The sequence below is a fragment of the Phasianus colchicus genome, chromosome 6 (assembly GCF_987193195.1).
Source record: "Phasianus colchicus chromosome 6, bPhaCol1.hap1.1, whole genome shotgun sequence".
NCBI lineage: Eukaryota > Metazoa > Chordata > Aves > Galliformes > Phasianidae > Phasianus > Phasianus colchicus.
In genome coordinates this window covers 11,515,497-11,536,765 of record NC_143441.1, presented here as the reverse complement: position 1 = coordinate 11,536,765, position 21,269 = coordinate 11,515,497, and the positions used below count along the sequence as shown (strand labels likewise).

The 21,269-nt window shown below is 40.6% G+C and overlaps 1 protein-coding gene across 6 annotated transcripts in view; it reads left to right on the top strand.

Annotated features, from left to right (window-relative positions):
• The window catches only part of TMEM108 (transmembrane protein 108), a 237,966-nt gene that overhangs the window by 90,796 nt on the left and 125,901 nt on the right, over window positions 1–21,269 (top strand). The gene's annotated exons all lie outside the window — the stretch shown is intronic.

The window sequence follows — 21,269 nt, the reverse complement described above, 5'->3', positions numbered from 1 at the left end:
GCTAGTGTTGTCTGCATTCCAGGGAGGATTTTCAGCTGAAGTCTGTTTGATACTTCATTCTCACCAGCTTGTGTTCAGTAATAAAGAAAAAATTTCTGCTGGTGGAATGCACTGCTATTGCTTCTCCTTTGTACCGAAATATTGCCCACCAGTTTCCTGTGTTACCTGCCATTTATCACAAGTATGACGTGCACTCCTCTTTCCTCTCCTGTGGAAGGGCTAAACTTATGGAGTTCCTCTTCTTAAGATGGAGAAGGAAACAGGCTATGTCATGACATCCTACAAAGTAGGAAATGATCTCTTATATACTGAAATAACAGGGATGGAATGTGTGAAGTATTTAGAAAATGCGAAGATAAGCATCAGCAAATAAAACTTGCAAGGAAAAAACACATTCAAGCTCTTGAGTGCTTGGGACATTCCATTAAGTTTCTGTAACTGTTTTTATGGAGGAATGTATGTAGAAAAAACATAAAAAAACCTGCATGTACTGCTCTAGACAATAGATAATTCTCTGATGCTTAATTTTCTCTCACATATACTTGTGTGGTGCATGCTGTCCATGCACAAGTGTTAGATGGAATCTATACTGCTACCAACTATTACTAGGCTAAACAAGTTTGCATCTTAGTCTGGCCTGTGCTTTCTTGTTCTGTGCACCGTTATGCTTGATTGTAGTTAGACCCCCAGCTTTAGACCAAATCCCTAATGTATAATAAGAACTGAGGGAGGGAAAGTGATGGCTTTGATTCTGAATATGCAATATGGTGGTACTGTTTTGTGCTCCCACCTTGCCCACTTTAATCATGTTTTTTCTGAATAGGGCCTTTGAAGTCTTTTGGTTTCTGGCATGGGAAGGAGCCCAGTCTTGGACAGGGCCTCTGGCATTTGTGTGACAAGTAATCCTTCCAAATAGGATTTGCTTTCCTGCAGCAGCCATTCTGGGAATGGAGAATGAATGCATGGAGGGGAATTCAGCTTACACAGGCATAGCTCAAGTTCAGCCATTCAGAACACAAGTCAGTGACAGACGCAGTTGCACATAAATTGACTCCTTTCTGAGAAGAGCTGGTACTGGCGGCTCAGAAAAATGCACAGGGTCAGAAAGTCTTGCAGTGTCTTAGTTAACTGGATTTATTGGCACTTATTCACAGCAAAAAGTGTTGTTACAGCTCCAGAGTTGCTTTGTTAGTTTTCATTTGCCAAAGGCTGTCATCCCTGCAGTAGTTATGTGGATCGTGAGCTTGCGCTCCAGCTACTTCTGTGTACAGACTGCATCTTCATTTAGAACTTCGTTGCATTTTCAGTACTGTTTGCTCTCTGCGTTAAAGCAACTGAGGTATTGTACATAGCGTAGTCTACTACAGTAACTCTGCTTTTTGGATCATAGGCTGTGGGATAGAATAAATAGCTGGAGGCAATAGTGTCTTAAATTGAGTTTGGACCTTGAGTCCTCAAACTTTCATACTGTCATTTATTTGTGAATATTACATATCGTGGCCTTTAGATGGTTGGTTTTTTTGGCTGTTGTCTTTTTTTGGATGAAGAATACTGAAAAATAAATCTGAGGAAGCATGGGAATGGACTTCCTTCTGCTTTATACTCAACTCAGTTATTTCAATAATAGCAGATATTATGCAGGTTTCACTTAATTTGTTTCAGCAGTCTAAGTATTAAATTAAAACCTCTTTGGAAGAGCACCTGCAAACTTGCAGGAAGTCATATTAGAAGATTTCAGCCTGAATAAATTTCCTTCAGCTCATGAAGTGTTTTATAGCTCTTGTTATGACTTAGCCCCATCTTTTTCATTTCTGGTACAATACATTTCATGTTTCTGTTCTTCACTTTTACTGTTAGTACTGAGGAACCCCAGGCACTGACGAGCCATCAGTTGTACCAGGTATTGTTCCAGGCTTAGCATAATCTGCAAATTCTCCTTTCTGCTAAGGGCATCTAATCTAAGAGGTGAGAGACTGGAAGGAAACAGGCAGAACCAGAAGTGTAAGAGACAGAGATTTTTCTTCAGCTTTCAAGGCACCTGTTTACGTATGTGAGTCCAGAGACTTGAAGTAATTGTATTTTAAGGTGGTGAAGAATCAGAGCATTTTGTCCCTCCAACTAGGGAGGGATCCTGAAGTTGTCGATAATGTTACTGTAGTATTTGCCATGTGCTGTTTTGATGTGAATAAGAGCAGTTAGGTATATACTGACTTGGAAATGGAAGCAGCTTCTTGAGAGTGGGTGGAAGCTTTGCCTTTTGGAAGTGTGGGTGACATACAGTGTGCTTGTCCTGCAGTGTAATTTGTCCTGACACTTGCTGGCACTGTAAGTTCTCACTCAGTAACTGCAGTGACACTTGCCCTGTGTGACATAATTCAAAACACTTTTCAGTAATGCTTCCATGTGAATTGAAAGCTGTCAAACTGTCTTCTCTAATTTTAACCCTTGTGATCCCTTGTCCCCGGTGGTAGTTCTGATTTGTAGTGTTTCCCTGTGATTCCTAAAGTAAAAAGATGAGATAGCAACTAGTAATTCCAGTGGTTTTTTTTTTTTTTTGCTATTGCTACACAGAAGCATGCTGGAAGTTATAGATTCATCTGCTAAATCCTGAAGGACCGTGCTTCAGAAGTTAACTCTAGCAAAGCAGACATCTTGATGTAGAAGCAACAACAGAGCTGACTCACAACAGGGAGTTTTTGTACTTGCAGCCATTAATTACCACTGACATTGGACACTAGTCACAAGATATAAAAATCCATCAAAAGGAGGATGATGTGGAGTGAGATCAGAGCCTTACTAATGAAAGCAAATGTTTTTTCTTATTTTAATATGGGTCACTGAGTGGGGATTGTTAAAACTTTTATCTCTAGCTTTTCTTCAAGGAGACTCTGTCTCTTCTTCAGTAAAGAGATGTACTTTAACACTTGTTGCTGCTTAGTCATCCACTCAAGTAGCATGTGTCACACTGCAATGATTTTTCTATCTAGTCCAAAGGACCTCTAGGCTTTCTTGATAACATTCTGTTCATGTTGATACTATCAACCATACACAGTTCATTCCAGTAGATGACTTGCCCCTCTTCATTTCCATTCCTAACAGTTAGTAATAATGTCTGTGTTGGGATGGTAATGCACTGCTACTTCTGGTATGGGTGGAAGACTTTTAGGTGCAGGTAAATGCATTCATTTAAGTGTGGTAGGAAATTCACTAGATAAGCAGAAGTAGTTTGGCAGTATGACTCCTTGTTTGATAGCTGATATAAAAGTAAACTGGTAAGATTAGTAAAACCAGACAGGAAAATGCAGTGTGAAGGTGTAGTGGAAATGCTAAGTCATGGCTTGAACCAGTGAATGAGCACCTGGTAGAAAGGTGGAGCCAATGCAGGGAAGCTCAGGTGCATGCAATGTACCTGAGTGACTGGAAGGGATGGATCCAGGATCCAGCCCTTCCCAGACCTCATTTAAGGGTTGGTAGTGGAGGCAAAGGTACCTCACTGGTGATCCCTGCATACCTGAGGCCTTCTGAAGGTAAGTAGCTTCTTTCCTTTATTTCTGCGCCCATGGCTGTTGCATTTGAGCACATTCCCACTTCCGGCAGTCTAGGATCTTGCTGCTCGGCTGTCATTTCTGTAATGCGATGAAAAGCACAGAAGGTAAATTTTCTGTAATGTTAACCTAAGCAGGTCAGTAAAAACTAGGAAAAAGTGGATACTTGAGTATACAGGATATGTAGTGCTGCCTCTATTTTCTTGCCAAATACAGAAACAAATGCTGAGGATGTCAGCCACTTTAGATGCCTGTTTGTTTGTTCTCAAGCTTCTCACAGCCCATAATAAATCATAGCTTTGAGGACAACTTCATATAAACTATGTGAGGTAAGGAAATGCCCTTCTCCCGTTCCCTGACGCAGATGGTCACAGAACTCACCCCTGGATCATGCAAAGTAGAGAACTAAATTCCGCTTCTAAATCCAAGCACCAGGCTTAGCTGTTCACTCTGTGCTCTTAGTCCACCAGACTGAGCTTTTTGTAGAAGGAACAGGCCATACCACCCCTACTGTCCAACAGACTAAGGGATCAGTCTGCTGAATTATCTCTGTGTTTCTAGGTCAGATTTAAAGCATGAAAAGGTTGCACTCTGCTTCAATTATTCTCTGTTCAGAAAGAGAACTGAAAATAGCAAACGGAGTACAGAAAACTTCTGAAATGCAAGGGAGACTCAGATTTAGAGAGAGTTCAGCTTCTTGCAAAAAATAGGTCAAAATGAACTTTAAACTCCAGTGCTCTGTAAAGATGTTGCAGTGATGCTGAGATAGCACCGCTTTGCTGTGCTAAAGAGGTCCCTGTAAATAAAGATCCTCTTATTGGAATGAAGTCAGTACAGAAAATATTACAAATGTTTACAGTATGCCCTGTATTTATTTCTGTATCTGTGTAGTTCGATTCCTTCAAGTGCATTTTTAGAAGTTCTTTTTGTGGTGTAAACTTTTTCTTTTGTTGCTGTTTTTGTAATTTTATTCATCCTTTATTCATCCATTCAAGTATGGATGAATGATATAAGTTGCATATATAAACTGCCTAAAAAAACAGCTTTTGTAACATCAAATGCATTTTTTTTTTCTTTTTTTAGAACAAGTGTGTTCCTCCAGCATTTAGTATAGAAGCAGCCATGCTAAGTAGTTGTAAGAATGCTCATTACTAGGATAGCAGAAGCACTGTTACTCTCACTTTCTCAAGTGCAGCCAGCATACTCTTTGCACTTAGTTTGGAGAAGCTGGGAGCTGCAGAGAGCCAGCTGAGTGCTAAATCTGAGTGTTTAAAAAGTGGGGAGAAAATTTATCTTCTTAATGTTCTGTAAAAGCATGTGTTTATGCATTTCAGTGTGACATCTTGATTTAAATGGATAGCATCTTTGAAAGCGTGTATTAAAAGGCATGGGAAAATGGTTCACTATGTAAGAGCAGAATGGTGGTTACTTTTCATTTGACTAGAATGTGAGGCAAACATAGTCTGTGTATGGTCTTACTGACAAGATCTGAGTTACAAATTGATTGTTTTGTCTATTTGTGGCTGTAGCTGAATCACTTAAGTTATCAATCTTAAATTTGTTTAAATGGAATAATAGCACTAGCTTCATTTTTTCTTTGGGATGGAAATGAGGGGAAATGTGCAGTTATCAAAGATCCACGTTGCTTAAAAAATGCAAAGTACTTTTATTACAGGACTTTAGTGGAGTATGAACAATGCAGTCTGCTGGCTACTCTGTTCAGGCATCCAAGTGAACTGTTGAACAAATATTTATTCTTCTATTGAGATTCTTCTTGTTAAATCATTGCCTCAATTCTCACTTTCTTGGATAACTATTCAAACAAGATGTTATCTGGCACCTTTCTGAAAGTGATGGTCTCTTTGGGCTGCAGCTTCTCCTGAGTTTTCCAAAGAGTTGTACTGTTGTTTGTTAAGCTGCATGCACAGCTGGCTTTCCCTGCAAAGCTTTGTCAAATGTTATACGTGAGGAATATTATCCATTAACTTCAAGTTGTTCATCAACTTCCTTCTATACTGCATGGCTGTTTTTGGTGGTTTTTTTGTTTGCTCTTTCATCTTTATTTACAGAAGAGATTTTTTTTTTCATAGTTAAGGTTGACTTTAGATGGTCACAATATACCATTCTTCTGTGACTTGCTCTGCTAGCTTTTCTTCTATTGTCTTAATAGTTCAGGCCACATTTTAACAAAAAAAAATTGTACATATAAACATTTATTCTCAGAGCTTTCCTCTGAACTGAAGGATGCTTTTTTGGATCACACCAAGCTTTACTAATTTGTTGCTTCCTCTTTTCAGATGTGATTTTCATCTCCTTGAATGGAATCCCTCTTGAGGTGGTGCCATCCTAGGTACTGAAATTATCCCACACTGTCAACTTTATTTCCTAATTCTGCCACACAGCCTCTTGGCTTTCAGAGCTGTAGTTGTCAGTACCAATTAGCAGGAACGACCTCACACCTCTTACTTTAGTCTTTCTTGGCAGTCCATTAGTCTATTCTGCTTTCAGTTTCTCAGTATTAACTTGAAAAAAATGTAGAAAAAGGCAAGGTCCACGTTTGCCATGCCTTAATGTTCTGCTTCTGAGGAATTTGATGTCTTTCCCTTCTCCCCTTAGGCTGTTGACATTCTTCCATCATCTTATTGCACCCTTTGAGGTTAATTTTGGCTGTCTGCTTACTAACAATCAACCTGCTTTTATCCAGCTTTGCACTGAGTGGAATCTGCTCTGTGCCTCTCTCCTGGGATATTGTCATCTCTTGAACTTTAGTTCTGTAGAGAACTACTCTGCTTCTCAGTCACATACGCACTCAGATTGAACTTATTTTTGTGTTGGCAGTTAGCATTTTGTTTTAGCTCACTTCAGATCAAATATATTCACTGGATGTCTCTTAATCTATAAGGAAATGAAGCTTACATTCATATTCCCCTAGCTTATTAGGCATATATGCTCTGCCTTACAGCTTAACTTTTATGCATATGTATGAAAATACTGTGTTGTGTTCTGCAACCCCGCTTCTGTGCAACTTCCCAGCAGCTTCTTCCTGGGATCTCTTAAGAGTTTCCAGCCTGTTTCATCTGTCCTCTTTCCTAATTTAGCACTATTTTATTCAGGATTCAGGTGGCGTGGTACCTGACTTCCAGGTCTTGAGGAGTGAAAGGAATTCACTGGTGAGGCTGCATCTTGAGTGCTGCGTTCAGTTTTTCTGCGAGGAAGACATTAAAGCCTTGGCATGTGTCCAGAGATGGGCAGTGAAGCTGCGAGGGATCTGGAGCACAAGTCTTATGGGAGCAGCTGAGGGATTTGGGATTATTTAATCTCAAGAAAAGGAGGCTCACTGTAGACCTTCTTGCTCTCTACAACTGCATGAAAGGAGGTGTTGTGGCAAGGTGGAAGTAAGCATCTTCTCCCAGATAAGAGTGATAGAGTGAGAAGGAATGGCCTCAATTTTGCACTGGGGAGATTCAGGTTGGACTTCAGTAAGAATTTCTTCCTCAAAAGTGTCATGAGGTACTGGAACAGGTTGCCTGGGAAGGTGATGAAGTCGTCATCCCTGGAAGTGTTAAGGAAATGTTTAGATGTTGGACTGAGGATTGTGGTTCAGTGGGAAATATTGGTGATAGGTGTACAGTTGGACTGGATGATCCTGGAGGTCTTTTCCAACCCTGGTGATTCTATGATTCTACAAATTTGGAACTTGTTAAAGAAATTTTGGCTGAGGAAATCCTAATGCCAGATTTATCTATGATGGAGGTAGCACCACTTATTTTAACAAAACTGCAGGAATCAAAACCCTAGATAGTGACCTGAGGCCCATGCTGTGCATGTGGCAGCTGAGAGCAAAGTAGTCCTACTGCAGTAACCATTGTTTTTTTCTTCACCTAAACTGCACTTCTGGAAATAAGTGTTGTGATTATTCACTGCATGAGTGGAAAAAGCACAGGAAAATGATGTGATGAAATTTGTTAGGGACACCTTCCTTGAAGGGTTCCATATAGCACTGACTCTTGAGTATGGAGACTTTCAACAATCTGCAGTTGAAGTCCATGTAGAGAGGAAGTCTTTCTGCCTATCCTCCTGTAGATCTTCCCCAAGAACTGCACTGATAACTGTTGCAGTACCGCAGGCACTGTCATATTGAAGGTGTCTGTTCAGTGGAGTGAAGAGAAATTTAGAGAAAAGCATTTAAAACCAATGCAGTTCCCCACAAGGAATTTGTGTTCTTATCAGAGATCCATTTTCTTAAGCTCTTGTAATTCTTCATGATGAAAGAAATAACTGAATGCAGGTGAGACCTGGTACTACTGCTTCTGTCAAATAGCCTGTGTAATAGGCTAGTAAATGCACAGCCTTGAAAAGCTTTTAGGAACTTAAAAAAATAAAATTCAGTGGATTTATCAGAAGGGCAGGGTGGCTAACTCACCTCAATATCATGTGCAACAAGACATCTGCAGTGTGCCTGTAATGGCTCCTTTCTCATGGAAGGCTTGGCGTTTCTTCTTACAGATGTGTTTGGGAAGCGTGTAAGATTTCTAATTTCTAGATAGGTGTGTGTGTGTATATGTATATAGGGGGTAGGAGCTTGTATCCAAGAGAGATACCTCACTGCCCTCTTCCTAAGGCATGTGTTTAGCTTACAAGAACCAGAGGATGCAGTGTACCTGCAGTGCTCCCTAGAACTGGGCTTTGATTTGTGGCTGTCAGCAGTGACTTATTTCTTTTCTTAGAAGAGATGGTTGTTCTCTAGAGATCAGCAACTCATTACGGTGCAGAATCACAACAGCACTAACAGTGTTCATAGCTCAGTCCCTGCAGTGTGGGCTGAGGCTGCAGCTTGTGAAAGGGCTGAGAAAAGCCCTGAGGGCAGAACAACCAGGAGGAGCGTTCTCCCACGCAGCACAAGTAGCATAAACTCTTTGTATAATCTCAGGTCCTGAAATCTGACACAGATAACTATCCTGAGGGGGTACTCGAAGACTGTAATTAAGAAGTTTTTTCATGTGAGGAGAGGATAACTCATTGAAACACTGTAGAGAGGGTAGCTATGAAACACTTCCGTGGATATTTTTCAATGTTTTTATCTCCGGTTTAATCTCCAGTTGTACTGAATCACCCTCTTATATGAATTGTTTGAGTGAGTTAAGGCAAATACTAAACTCTATTGTAAGAAAGGAATCACTTGCTAATTTTGTTCAAAGTACCAGTAATAGTGCTCTGCAACTGTACCATGCCACCTTGCAGGGATGCAGGAAACTTGTCAGGAGTTCTCCATGTAAACTGTTAATGAATGTTTGTGATGCCCACCTGAGGCAGCATCTTATGCATGCAAGGTAGTGCTCTGTGAGCAGCTACACTGTAATTAGTGTAGCTGTTTATGAGCAGAAGTATGGCATCTTAAGAGGATGGAAGAGAGCCCAGTCTCATCCCCAACTCCTGAGGCCTTAGCACTATGACAGCAGGAGCGCCAGAAATAGAAATTGGGAGTCTCAGCTTCTGGGAGCATGACTTCATCCCTGGGCAGATCTCTTCCCTTAGCAACTTTTGTCTATCTGGTTTAGCCTACTTTTTTTCCCCTACCTTTTTAGCAAAGAAACAGTTTCACACTAAATTAGTCTTTAAATAAAGGAAACTGTAATCAAATCAGCATGAGTCCTCACTGAAGAGGTGTTGGTTGGTTTGTTTTTCCAAAGTTAGATACTACAGGAATCATACTGAGCTGTTTCCTGCCATGGACTCTGTAGTGACTCTATGGCAAGAAACAGTGACATTTAAGCACTCTATTCTTTAAATAGAATGCCATTGCCAGTGTGCAAGGCAAGTTAATTTTTGCATGATTGGAAATCTTCATCAAAAACACAGCCACTATTTTTTTTTACCCCTCTCCCTCTTTCATGACCTCCCTACTTGCATAAATACTAAAAGCTAAGATTTCTATTCTTTAGAGATCCTCCCCAACATCAGTCTAAAAATCTATCATGTTAAGTGTAATACAGGCATTAAGGTTTTATGGTACTGAGTTCTAAGTGCATCTAAGTTTGTGAAATACAGTTGCTGAAGGATTGCTGAAGCTGATCTAATCACTGGAGCTTACTGCCCATGGCTGACAGCTGAGTAATCGTGTAAATAGGTAAAGGTCAGAGTTAATCCACTACTTTACATACTGGCCCTTTCCAAGTACAGTAACAAGCTGTGTAGGTGGGGACTGCTTGGGTCTTGCTGATGGTGTATGCAGTTGGGGGAGAAAAATAGCTAAGGAAAAAGCACAGCAGCAGAGCTGTTCATACCTCAGAAGGGGTTGCCTGATTTCTGTTATCAAATAGATGGATACTCACTGCTTTGTTGCAACGTTTCCAACATCTGAAATAATGTGCTGACCACAAATATCATTTAGTAACAGAAAACTGAATTGCTCCCATCCTAAATTATGGATAAGGGCAAGAACTATTACAAAGATGCAGAATCTTTGCACAAATACCCAATTGTTTCTGGGATGTGTCCTTTGGCTGAATTTATTTTCCCTTCTGCATTTTTGAACTTTAATCTTTTTTTTTTTTTTAAATGGTTTGGAGGTATCAGTTCAGGGAAATTCCCACAGGCACTTTATCCCATTTTTATGTAGCTTTTTCTGCTGGGCAGATCTGGTCTTTACTGAGTAAAAGGAAACATTGAGTAATTGAGGTCTCTGTCTTGACTGCAGAAAACAGACTACCTCACTAACTGTTTTGAAAAAGCATACAGGACCTTCCCTGAAACCAACAGTAGTCTTCCCATTGACTTAGTAGTTGAAATTGTGCAGTTATTGTCAATGTTTTGGACAGGACTGGCCTCATCAAGGGGACAAAGACTTGATAGCAAAAAAGCAGCTAGAGACTTCACAATCTTGTAGTGACCCTACAGTCTGCTTAAGTAAGCAAGACTATTGTCAGATGTAATATCAGTTCTTTGCTCCAAAACACTGGTACCTGCAGCTGTGGATAAGGTTGCTGTAAAATAGGAACTGCTTCAGATGTTTATCATCAATGTAAAGCAGATTTCTTGTTTCACTTCTGGAACTGTTTGACTAAATGTGGCTCAAATCTTCCCTCTCCTATTTACTCATAAGCCATTGTGAGACATTTTGGCACTCTGCTATTAGTGATCATAGTTTTAACTACAATTTTTGGTGCAGCTTCTTTGGTTGTAAATCTTCTCTCAGTAATTCTAGTATTACTTGTTTACTTTCTGTACTATACGTTGTTTAACACATCCAAGAGTTATGCTTATCCAAACATGGAACTTCTGCTATTCTGCAGTACAGGAGTGTTGTTAGGTTACAAAACTTTGTTAGTCTCGTGAAGAATACTAGCTGCTGATTCTAGTGTCACCTTTGTGTATTAAAAAGGTTGATATGTTATGGCCTACTTGAGCTTTAAATCAGAGGGGTGGTGGGGAAAGAACACTAAGAACATTCAGGACAAATTGAGTGTTATTTATTCCCTGCAGCTTTCTTCTCTAATCCTGTCTCCAGGAAGGAAAAATTCAACTATTAATATTTTTGCTCTCCTTTTTTCAATTAAGATAGAATTCTGTATGCAATAGCTAGCAGTAGAGTTTCAGAGAAGTCTAAGATGGCAAACTACCTTCAGAATCGTAGGCAGCTTTCTGATATTCTTGTTTCAGGATCATGCCATTTCATAGGTATGTACTAAAGGCAGTGTCCTCTCAGAGGTATTACACTAGGTAAATATGGGCCAACTCACTATTTGGTGTGAACAGGAGTATCAGGATCTGGTCTCAAATGAGTTTGTTGTTCTGATCTATTAAGGAAAATACCAGTCATTTCAGGTCTTCTCTTTTTAATTAACAATTACAGTGCATTTATACTTTCAATTCATGTAATTCAACAGCAGATGATAAAGATCATAGATAAGCTGACTTATTGCACTGCTGAAGCAGGACTGTTCCTGGTGTAATATTTTCCACTGTCTTCCTCAGTACACCTTTGAGAGACTTGGAAGATAGATTGCCCATAATTTCCCTTTTCTAGTTACAGATCAGATTCTTAAATGAGTTTCAGTAGCAGGTGCGTTCTTTGCAGTAAACAGATCATCAGTGTAGAGTGACTTGGGGATTGACCAAGATGAATCGATGTATTTCTTATAATGATAAACAGTCCATAAACTTTCATGGCTAGATGTTGCAACTGGAAGAGAAAAAACACAATGCATTGGCTTTCAAGGGTAGGGAAAGGCATAGGCATTCCTCCTTGATCAGTAACCATGTGATGACACAACCTGTGTCTTGCTGCAGGAGAGCCAAATGCACGCTTCATGTTATTTAACAACTAACAGAGCTTTACTTGTAAAGGGAAAAGATTGGTTTGACTGGAAGACTCCTGCCTGAGGTTACAAAGACTACTTTTTCAAACTGACACTGCTTTCCCCCTTTATGGCTATATGGAGTATTTTCAGGTGCTTTGTTTAAGCAATTGTGTTTAGGACTTGGCAGTAAATGTGACAAATTTGGTGGTGAGTAGATTTTTCTGCCAGAAGTTGTGGATTCAATCTCTTGTTAGGGAAGTGGCACTGTTCCAAACTGTAATTACTAAACTCATTGTAATGCAGAGAGGCAGGCAGGTTAACTAAGAAATGATCTCTAGTATGAGTCCTTCCCCTCTTTGTAACTCATAAATACGCAGACTAATTGGCAATCCAGTCTAGTCATATGAAGACTTCGTATTTCAGGTAGAACTGTTTTCTTCTTTCCAGCAGTCCATCAAACTTCAGTTTTTAACTAATCCAGCCATGTCCAAGCTGTGGCCTGGGGACCACATTCAGCTTGTCATGTCTCATACTGCAGCCCTCTGAATTCTTGGGTAGAATGAATACAGCTGCAATCAGGCGTTCAGTTCAAAGAAAAATTTGATCAGGTCTCTTTACCGGACTGTTACAAGCCCCATCTTACCAGAAACATCCCTCGCTTCACAGTCATGTCTTATTCGTGGCATTGCTGTTTGGCTGTAGGTACATTTGTGACCAGCTGTTTTTGAGGATGAAGCACAGGAAGAGTAATGCTTTTGTCAGAAGCCTCTGACAAACACTTCAAGAGCTCACTGAGAATTGCAGCCACTGCTGTCAAACCAGACTGTGTTAGTGTGTCCAAAACAAAGTCAGATATCCCACATGTCCTATGTGTTTCTTGCTTTCTTTGTTTTAACTTATTTTTATAGATATTTTTCAGTTTTGTTAGTTATATACATTAAGTATGCAAATATATTTTTCATGCCTCTCAAGATGATTCCTCTTCACTCAGTGCAGTCCAGACAAGCCAAAAGGTTGGACACTCATGCACTAAGCCTTTAATTGCATAGGATTTATCCAGATTACTTCTATTGTTTATTTTTCCCCAGAAAATTACTTTTATAATCTCTCCCAGAAATGATTGCTGGTGTATGAGTGCTTCAGATGAGTTACTTCTGAGTGGAAAGTTTTTGTGCTTTTATTTAATAGAGCAAATGTACGGAAGAAGTGTAAAATTTGAGCCGCTGTAGCTCTCATCTGGTCACTTAAACCAGATAGCAGAAGTGATTACTCAAGTATGTTAAATCCAGGATTTACCCCATTTGGCTATTAGACCCATCCAGTGAGTTTATTCTTCCTGTCTGTGTGGAAACAAAACTGTTTGCCCAGTAATTCCAAATTTGTCCAGGTAATTATATCCGTAAAATTACCAAAGAAAAAGGGACTGGGGGTGCAAATGATCTGTGTGCTTGGCTTTACAAAGAGATGTTAAATGCTCAGTCCTATTTGTTCTCATCATTAAGGAATTTTGCTGGCGAAAGCATGTCAGTCATGAAATAAGGGGTGACAAAATAAGTAGATGGAGGGAAGTGAATGTGGATCAGCAAACTGAGCAGAGAGAAGAGATGGGAAGTATTCCTGACTTTACAGTTGTCTAAGTGAGTTGTTCTGTGACACAAAACACCTTCACTTGTCAGTGTGCCTGTCAGCTAGAAGGTTATTCATCTTACCTGAGTTAATAAGAGGTCCTGGTGTTTGTTTTGACCTCTGGTAACTTTGAATGGAAAGGCTTATATGTGGATATAAAAACAGATGTAAAAATACAGACATTCATCTCAGCCTGGTGCAGTTGTGGAGTTCAGAACTGCTGCCGCCATAGAAGGACTGGAAGAAACATGCCAGGAGTTGTTAAGTAAAGCCACACAGTTTTTTAGACACTTATTACATGCTGCTTTGGCTTGGCAGTGAATGTGGGGAAATATTCAGCTTAATGCATGAGTTCTAGAGGGAAGAGGGAGAAATGTGAGGAAGAAGGGTCATTTGTTGTTGTTTTTTAGGTTTTTTGTTCTTGCCCTTAGAGCTGAAATTCATTCCTTCCCTCTTCTAGAGCCCCAGCTGTTTACTGTTATGTCACTTGCATTTTAATATGAAAGATTTTCAGTTGCCAAGGATTATCTTACAAAGGGAATAAGTCTTTGTACATGCTGTCATAAAGATCCTGGTGGGGGGATGACTGGTCAGCTCCAGGGTGGTGCTTATTAAGTGATTATAGCAGTTTTCTCAGGACACTTGCTTCTACTGCTTATCCATTCTATTTGTGACTCGCTCCATTTTTAAGCTGTTTAATGACTCTCTTGAAAACAATTCAACTTACAGTGGTATTCCGAAACTAACACTAACCTGACCTTCCATAGCATCGTGTTCTTTCCTCTTGCTTTGAACCTTCTGTAGACTTTTTCACTCATTCATCTTTCATGCATTAATTTAATCTCTCCTGGTGACAATGCTGTTCAGATGGAGTAGAAAGCATGAAGGGAATAGCTCCCTTCATACATTTTTTTTTTTTTTTTTTTTCCCTGCATAATGCAGAGAAAAGCCTGTTACCTCTTCCTGTCTTCCCACAATAACAGGTGACATGGAAGGAGATTTAAAGCCATGAAGACGCAAGGGAGCAGCATTTCTTCAAGAAAGACGAGCAGTGTTTTATGAAAGTAATGTGCAGGGAGAGAGAGATAAAGATGGGTCCTAAGGTAAACGCAGACAACTTGAAAGTGGGCTAAGCAGCAGCTTGCCCAGCCTGAGCATCCTCCCTGGTGAGGAGCCCATTGTGGGTTCCTAGTATTGGATGTGAACCTTCTGTTTCTGCACGTTATGTGCTGGAAGTCCCAGGTTTCTAGTCCATTCAAGTAATTCCACAGACTCTGATATCCAGCACCTGTGGATGTTCTTTGCAAAGAGTAACTTCCAAATGTGACTTGGGATGCAAACAGTTGGTCTTCTCTGCATAGTGAGAAGGATTGGGAGCTGGTGTGGCATTGGGAACTTAAGGTCTTCTGTGGGCACTAAGGACACTAAGACGCACTGATTGCAGTAGTATCACTATGGTATCTTGGGTTGACTTTAGTTATCCCATCATCAGAAATTCATTTTGCTTATGAATTTCTGCAGTTCACATGGGTTTGAGGAGATCAGTTGGCAAACAGAGCAGGGCCAAGTGGCAAGTCATCTTCAGCAGCACTGCTTCAATTTTTCAGCCCCATTTTTCAGCAAATGGAAAACAAGATGGGATTTTATTCCATGAGGATCAGCCATTAGACAATGCTTAATGAGGGCACATTTTGCTGACTGCACAAGGCACTGCGCTTTGCCAGTGCCACTGCCTGAATGTGATGCTCATTCTTGTTTGCAGTAGTGCTCTAAGCAAAGTTATACATGGGTTGTTTCTAACTAATTGATGTGTTATTTAGGAAAACAATCATTCTGGTTTACAAATGAATTATTTATTCATTTTAAATCATGAAGAAAGGCATTTTATACTGAGGTCTGCTGCCTCTGCAGTACAGTTTATTACTCAAAAGCATGATCTAGGGTTGCTTCTTTTTGAATTCGAGCATCTGTGATGTTAATGTTACTGCGTTTTATAATTGGTACTTGATGGTTTAAGTGGATAATCAGCTAAGACATAACTGCAGCTTACCAGGAAACAATTGAAAATTTAGGATAATAAGGCTGATTAGACACTGTTATGCCAGTCTCATGCTAAGATAATTCTACTGAGTTGAAGTAGCACAAGTAATACTGTAAGATATAAGAGATACAGTGGTCAGGCAGGCCCTTTGCATATGCTGCTTCTCTTTGCTTTGACAAGGCATAGCTCGGAGGGTAAACTGCTATTAGTGAGAAGGGCTGAATGATCCCTGAGCACGGGATTCAAGTTATTACTTCCTTGCGATCTTAGCAACTTATTTTGTAAAGAAAAAATTGAAGACAAGCTAAAAACATCCAACAGCAGTTACTTAAAATACTTTTCTTTTGTTGTCTAGGCTTAATACTCTAGTTTAAAATGCAGAAGAAAAAGCTTCTTGTCTAGCACTTTTCAAATCCAGTGGCTTTTAGCATCCTCTTCCAATGTCTGTTGGCTGCCAAAGCAGGTGCTCATGTCCAGCAGAGGAAACCACATGCATTCTTCCAGTGGACAGGCATGGGGGCGCCAGAACATGCTTTGCTTCATCTCCCAACTCACAGCCCAGTCAGTGGAACCATGCTGAAGTGCTGTTTGGGGAGAAGGTGAACAAAACACAGCTTTAAGTTATCTTTATGGTTCTCAGGCACAAGGCTGTGCGAGAAAGTATTGCAGCCTTTTTGCCAGGGTGACACAGAGCGGTGCAGCAATGTTGGGGCTGGATGTAGTTTCTCATAGTTTCTTGTAGCACAGAGAGGAAAACACTTGCTCATACATCCCGAGGGCTCATTCTGTCCTTGTTTCTCATCTCTAGTGCTGTGGAGGGGTGAAAACAAATGGAAATCCACTGAAAATACTTTTTTTTCCTCATGTTGTATTTTTTTCTTTAGTATGCAGTACTTCCCTGATATGAATGACCTGTTGTTTTGGGAACTCATGTAGCCCAAACCCTTTGGATCTGTTTGTCAGACTCTCAGTACTTATGAGGCTTCTGAAACCCGCACACTGAGGAACAGTAAATCCTCTCTACAAAAGCATCAGCTAATCCCCATCTCTCTGGCATGACCTAGTGTTGTCTGGCATGCTGATGTGATGACTGGTCAGGATGTGTTAGAAATAGGCTGTATGCTCAGGGATATTTAAAGCATCATATGTATGGCTCTACCATGCTGAAGCATAACAAGTTGTTGTTCTTGTTCAGTGTTTACTTTTCTTCCCCAAAAGTCACTGAAAGAAAAAGATTGTCTTGGGTTGAAGGGAAAGAGTGAATCCATGTCCTCTGTGGAGGATCATGGACAAGCAAAGCTGTGCTGCTCCAGTCCCTACCTGGCAGAAGCCAGCCTGTCTGCTGAGGTCATGACACAGCCTTCTCTTTCCTAAGAAGGTGTCAGAGTAGACTGCAATTGTGGGAGGGCCTCACAGAGTTTATTGAGGAGAGGGAAAGAGAGTTTCTGTTTAGGAAATGGGCTACCAGTGGAATGAATGCTTTTTAAAGTAAGGTTGCCAGATTTTTTTTTGAACTATTATTTATATATTGGGCTATTCTTGTACATCTTTAAGACTTTCCTTAATGGTCCTTCTTTATTCTCTGTACAATGAAAGTCATTTCTCCATGTATCCTCTTTTGTCCAAGCATAAGATGAATCACTTTCTGCTTTCTGTGAACTTAATAGGTACAATTTGCGACTGTTAAAATTTCTTTTTTTAATGCTTTGTCTGTGAAAGTATTGTGAAGATTTTTAAAAACTGATTGCCCAAGAGGAACTGGATCCCATTTCAGTTTTTGCTTTGATGCCAAAGTAATTTTTGAAGACAGAACTCTCATCTGTCTTTTGAGTTTTATCACTGAGAAAATAGTTGAGCTGATTTCATAGAATTGTAATAGTCATATGAATTGGAAGGGACCTTTTAAAGGTCATCTAGTCTAACTCCTCTGCAATGAACAGGGTCACCTTCAGCTAGACAGATTGCTCCGAGCCTTGTCCAGCCTGACATTGAGCATCTCCCAGGACGAGGCTTCCACCATCTCTCTGGGCAGTCTGTTGAAGTGCTTAACTGTCCTTATCATAAAAAGCTTCTTCCTTGTATCCAGTTGAAATCTCCCCTCTCTTAGTTTGAAGCTATTTCCCCTTGTCCTTTCACAGGCCTTGCTAAAGAGTCTGTCTCCTACCTTCTTATAGACCCCCCCTCCTTTAGATACTGAGAGGCCATGACCCAGGTGCAAGACCTCGCACTTGGCTTTGTTGAACCTCATGAGCCAATGTCCCAGCCTGTCTAGATCTCTCTGAATGGCATCCTGTCCCTCAGGTGTGTCAGCTGTACCCCACAGCATGATGTCATCCATAAACTTGCACTCAAGTGCACTCAATCCCACTGCTGATATCACTGATGAAGTTCTTACAGAGCATTGGTCCCAGTTCTGACCCCTGAGGGACACCACTCATCGCTGATCTCTATCTAGATGTGAAGTCATTGAGACCACACCAGAAAGTGATGGTCACAACAACTTCCTTGTCCATCAAATGGTCCACCTGTCGAATTCATATTTGGACAGAAGGGTGTTGTGGGAGACCAAGTCAAAGACCTTGTTGAAATCTAGAATAGACTAGTATCTGGTGGAATTGTTACCTTCCTTGATTCATGGGAGAAGAGACTTGGCCTCCTTCCTAATTCAGGTAAGGAATTTTGGATTCTCAGAAGTTTCCTGATAAACACCATCTAGGCTATGCCTTGTATTGCAGCCATGGCTGTGAGTCAGAAAATCAGATGAATTGACTTCTGTCCATTTATTTTGGATACCAATTATATCTACTTGACTTACTATTAAACTGCTAATAGTGCTTGGACTATAGACTAAATTTCAAATAGACAAGCTTTTCCTTTTTTCTCTTCATCTCTGTAATACTTATTTCATTTGTTTATTTGCTAATTCATTTGTCATGCATCCAACAAGATGAATCTGTCTGAAGAGCAGCTGAAAGCTGAGTGTAATTCAGCAATGTCCTCACACAGCATTTTCCAAGGGGAAATGGAAAATCCCACAATGACTGTCATAGCCCAGCTGCACATTTTAAATGCTACTGCAACTCTGAATGATTCCATTGTAAAATTTAAATAATGAAGATCTGAAATGCTTTTTCTATTGCAACCAAACAAATCAGCACACGTTGAACATGGCCCTGCCCCTGTTAACTGACATGAAACACTGGGAAATGTCATATTTCATTGTGCAGTTAAAACCCCACCAACCCTATCTCAGCATGGCTGTCACATCTACAATGTTAGAGTGTTTTATGATGGCTACAGCTCTTATTGATGACCATTACTGCTCATATGAAACACACAGTGACTGTGTTACCAAGAATGCATCACCCCCCCCTTCCTGCTCTTTTCCTTCTCTGCATCCAAAGCAACATTTAACACTAAATTGAGTTGAGTGTTTATCTTTGGATGTTAAAAATAAAATAAAAAAAAATCACTAGTAGGTTAAAGTTATCAGATCAAATTATAACACTTCTTATAGCTCCTCTCTCACAAGACTCCCTGAGTCAGTAACTTATGGGAAGGAAATGTCAAATTCAAATGCTGTACATAACAAGAAAAACTTGTTTCTAGGCAAATTGGACATAGTGAACTTTGGTATGTATGCTCCATGAAGAAGGTCTTAGGCCATTGTTCCGGGCACCTACAGTTGCCACTTGTGTTCTGATATCAGCTAGTCCTTTCTGACCAGGTTATTCAACTTCATAAAGCTTCCAGACAAATAGGTGGAACTTATCTTTTTTTTCTGTCCATACAACTTTTCAAGTATTAAAAAAAAAAAGACATGAACAAGGAAACTTGGACATGGAGTTACTGTAGTGGGTTTGTCTGTTGTTACAGGCTTTGATCTTTAAAGTATGGCTGATCAGCTTGAAGTTTGAGATCCTTGACTGCAGGGAATTCTCCATTCAGTTTGGTTGTATAGAAAAAGCCATTTTCTATCCTCTTGTATATCCTCCCCCAGGGGCTTTACAGTTCCTAAATGCAACATACTGTCTCTTGCTGACTTCTGTGCAGGCCTGGTGTGGGCTTGCTTGGAAAGCTGAAGATGGTAAAGAGGTGGGAAGTCAAATTGTGTGTGTTGTCACCCATTTTGTCTGAGGAGGAGCAAGCTGTTTACTGACCTCTTCTTGCTTTACTGAGCTCTGTGTTCCACCTCTTATCTGGGAAGCTCTGCTTGCTGGTACCAATCACTAGTGAGTGTTACTGTGCACGTGTGGATGCTGCAGAGTTGTTTATTTATCATGTAAGCAGCTATAGTGCTGTCATGCAGCCTTTGAGGATGAGAAGAGTATATGATGGACACTAATTGCAAAGTTCAGATAACTGAACAATGCCTGCCTGGAATTATAACTTTGTGCTGTGTTCTGTACAGGATCTGTGAGATCAAGGCAGAGAGCCTCACTGAGAGCTAAGAGGGACTTTGAGAGCCTACAAAATTGCTTTTGGGAGCCCTGGAGGTGACTCAGTGAATGGCTGTGACAGGGCAGAGGAGTAGAAGTACTTCATAGCTGCATCTGCCTGGTCTGGGGGAAGGGCTGTGACAGGTGGATGGGAAATTCTTGGCTGTGCAATGTCAGTGCTGCAAATCTTTGATCTGTAAAAAGAACTATGTGTAAAGGCCTCAGTAGGCTGCTTTTTTCATCTGTGGAGTAATGCAGAAGCTGCTCTGTTAGTGATGTGATCTTGGCAAACCATGCTACTTATGATTGATGGGCAAACTCAAAGCACTGAATTCCAAAAGCACAAACAGTGGAAAAAAATGTATCCCAGTGCACGACAACTCAGTGGCTAGGAGCTTGGTGACAACGCTTATTTAATATTTCCTCTGCCTGTTTGGAACTTTTCTGGAGCTGTAAGGCTGGGGGGGCATTCAGGATTGAAACGAAGCATTATTTTGGAGTATGTTCATGCCATGTAAGATGGGGAACAAGAGGAAATGCCACTTGTATATCACAGGACACATTGTCTTTGCAAGGATAAATGCAGTAATGTTTGCTGTTCTTAGCAGTGCTGGTTGACCTCTGGGCTGTTCTTAGGGGCAGCTGTTGGCTCACAGCAGAGGTGCTGCATCTCAATGACTTCTGGTGATGTCTACTGTAGACAGTTCAGTGGCAAGATCACGTTTGCTCTGTATCCACTTGAAAGAAGCAACTGGCCCTCCCCTTCTTTTTCTTAATAGATGTACAGTAGTCTGTGACAGAACAAATGCCAGGAATCTGCTCAATGTTTTCCTAATGCAGCTAGAGTGATTTTAGGCATGTGTTTCTTCTCTTGAATGCCTTGCAAGCTTCATGTCTTAAGAATACACTGCCCAGGATTCTGCTTGGCTGTCTCTGTGTTGCTGCTTCTGAAACATGTTTGTTTCTGTGTCAAAGGCTGGGAAACTTCTGATTCTTGACCCTTCAAAGAAGTCTACTCAGTACAGAGGTAAGCTTTGTAGATAAAGTACCAAGGGAAGAAGGAGAAAAATGTGGTGTTTTGCTTTTTTGCTCCTTTCAGCATAGGAGACTTAAGAGGAGAGCTGTGTGGTGGCCGTGTGACCTTCTGGGTGCAGAGTGATCTGCAAAATCTTCAAAGGTGGATTGTAAAGTAGCACTGGAAGCCCAGTTGTCAAGCCAAGGTAGAGGCTGTGTGGCAAAATACATACATGCAGAACAGGCATTTTGTGACACCTCATATACAAGGGCTGCCTCCTATTTTAGGATGTTAGTGGTATGG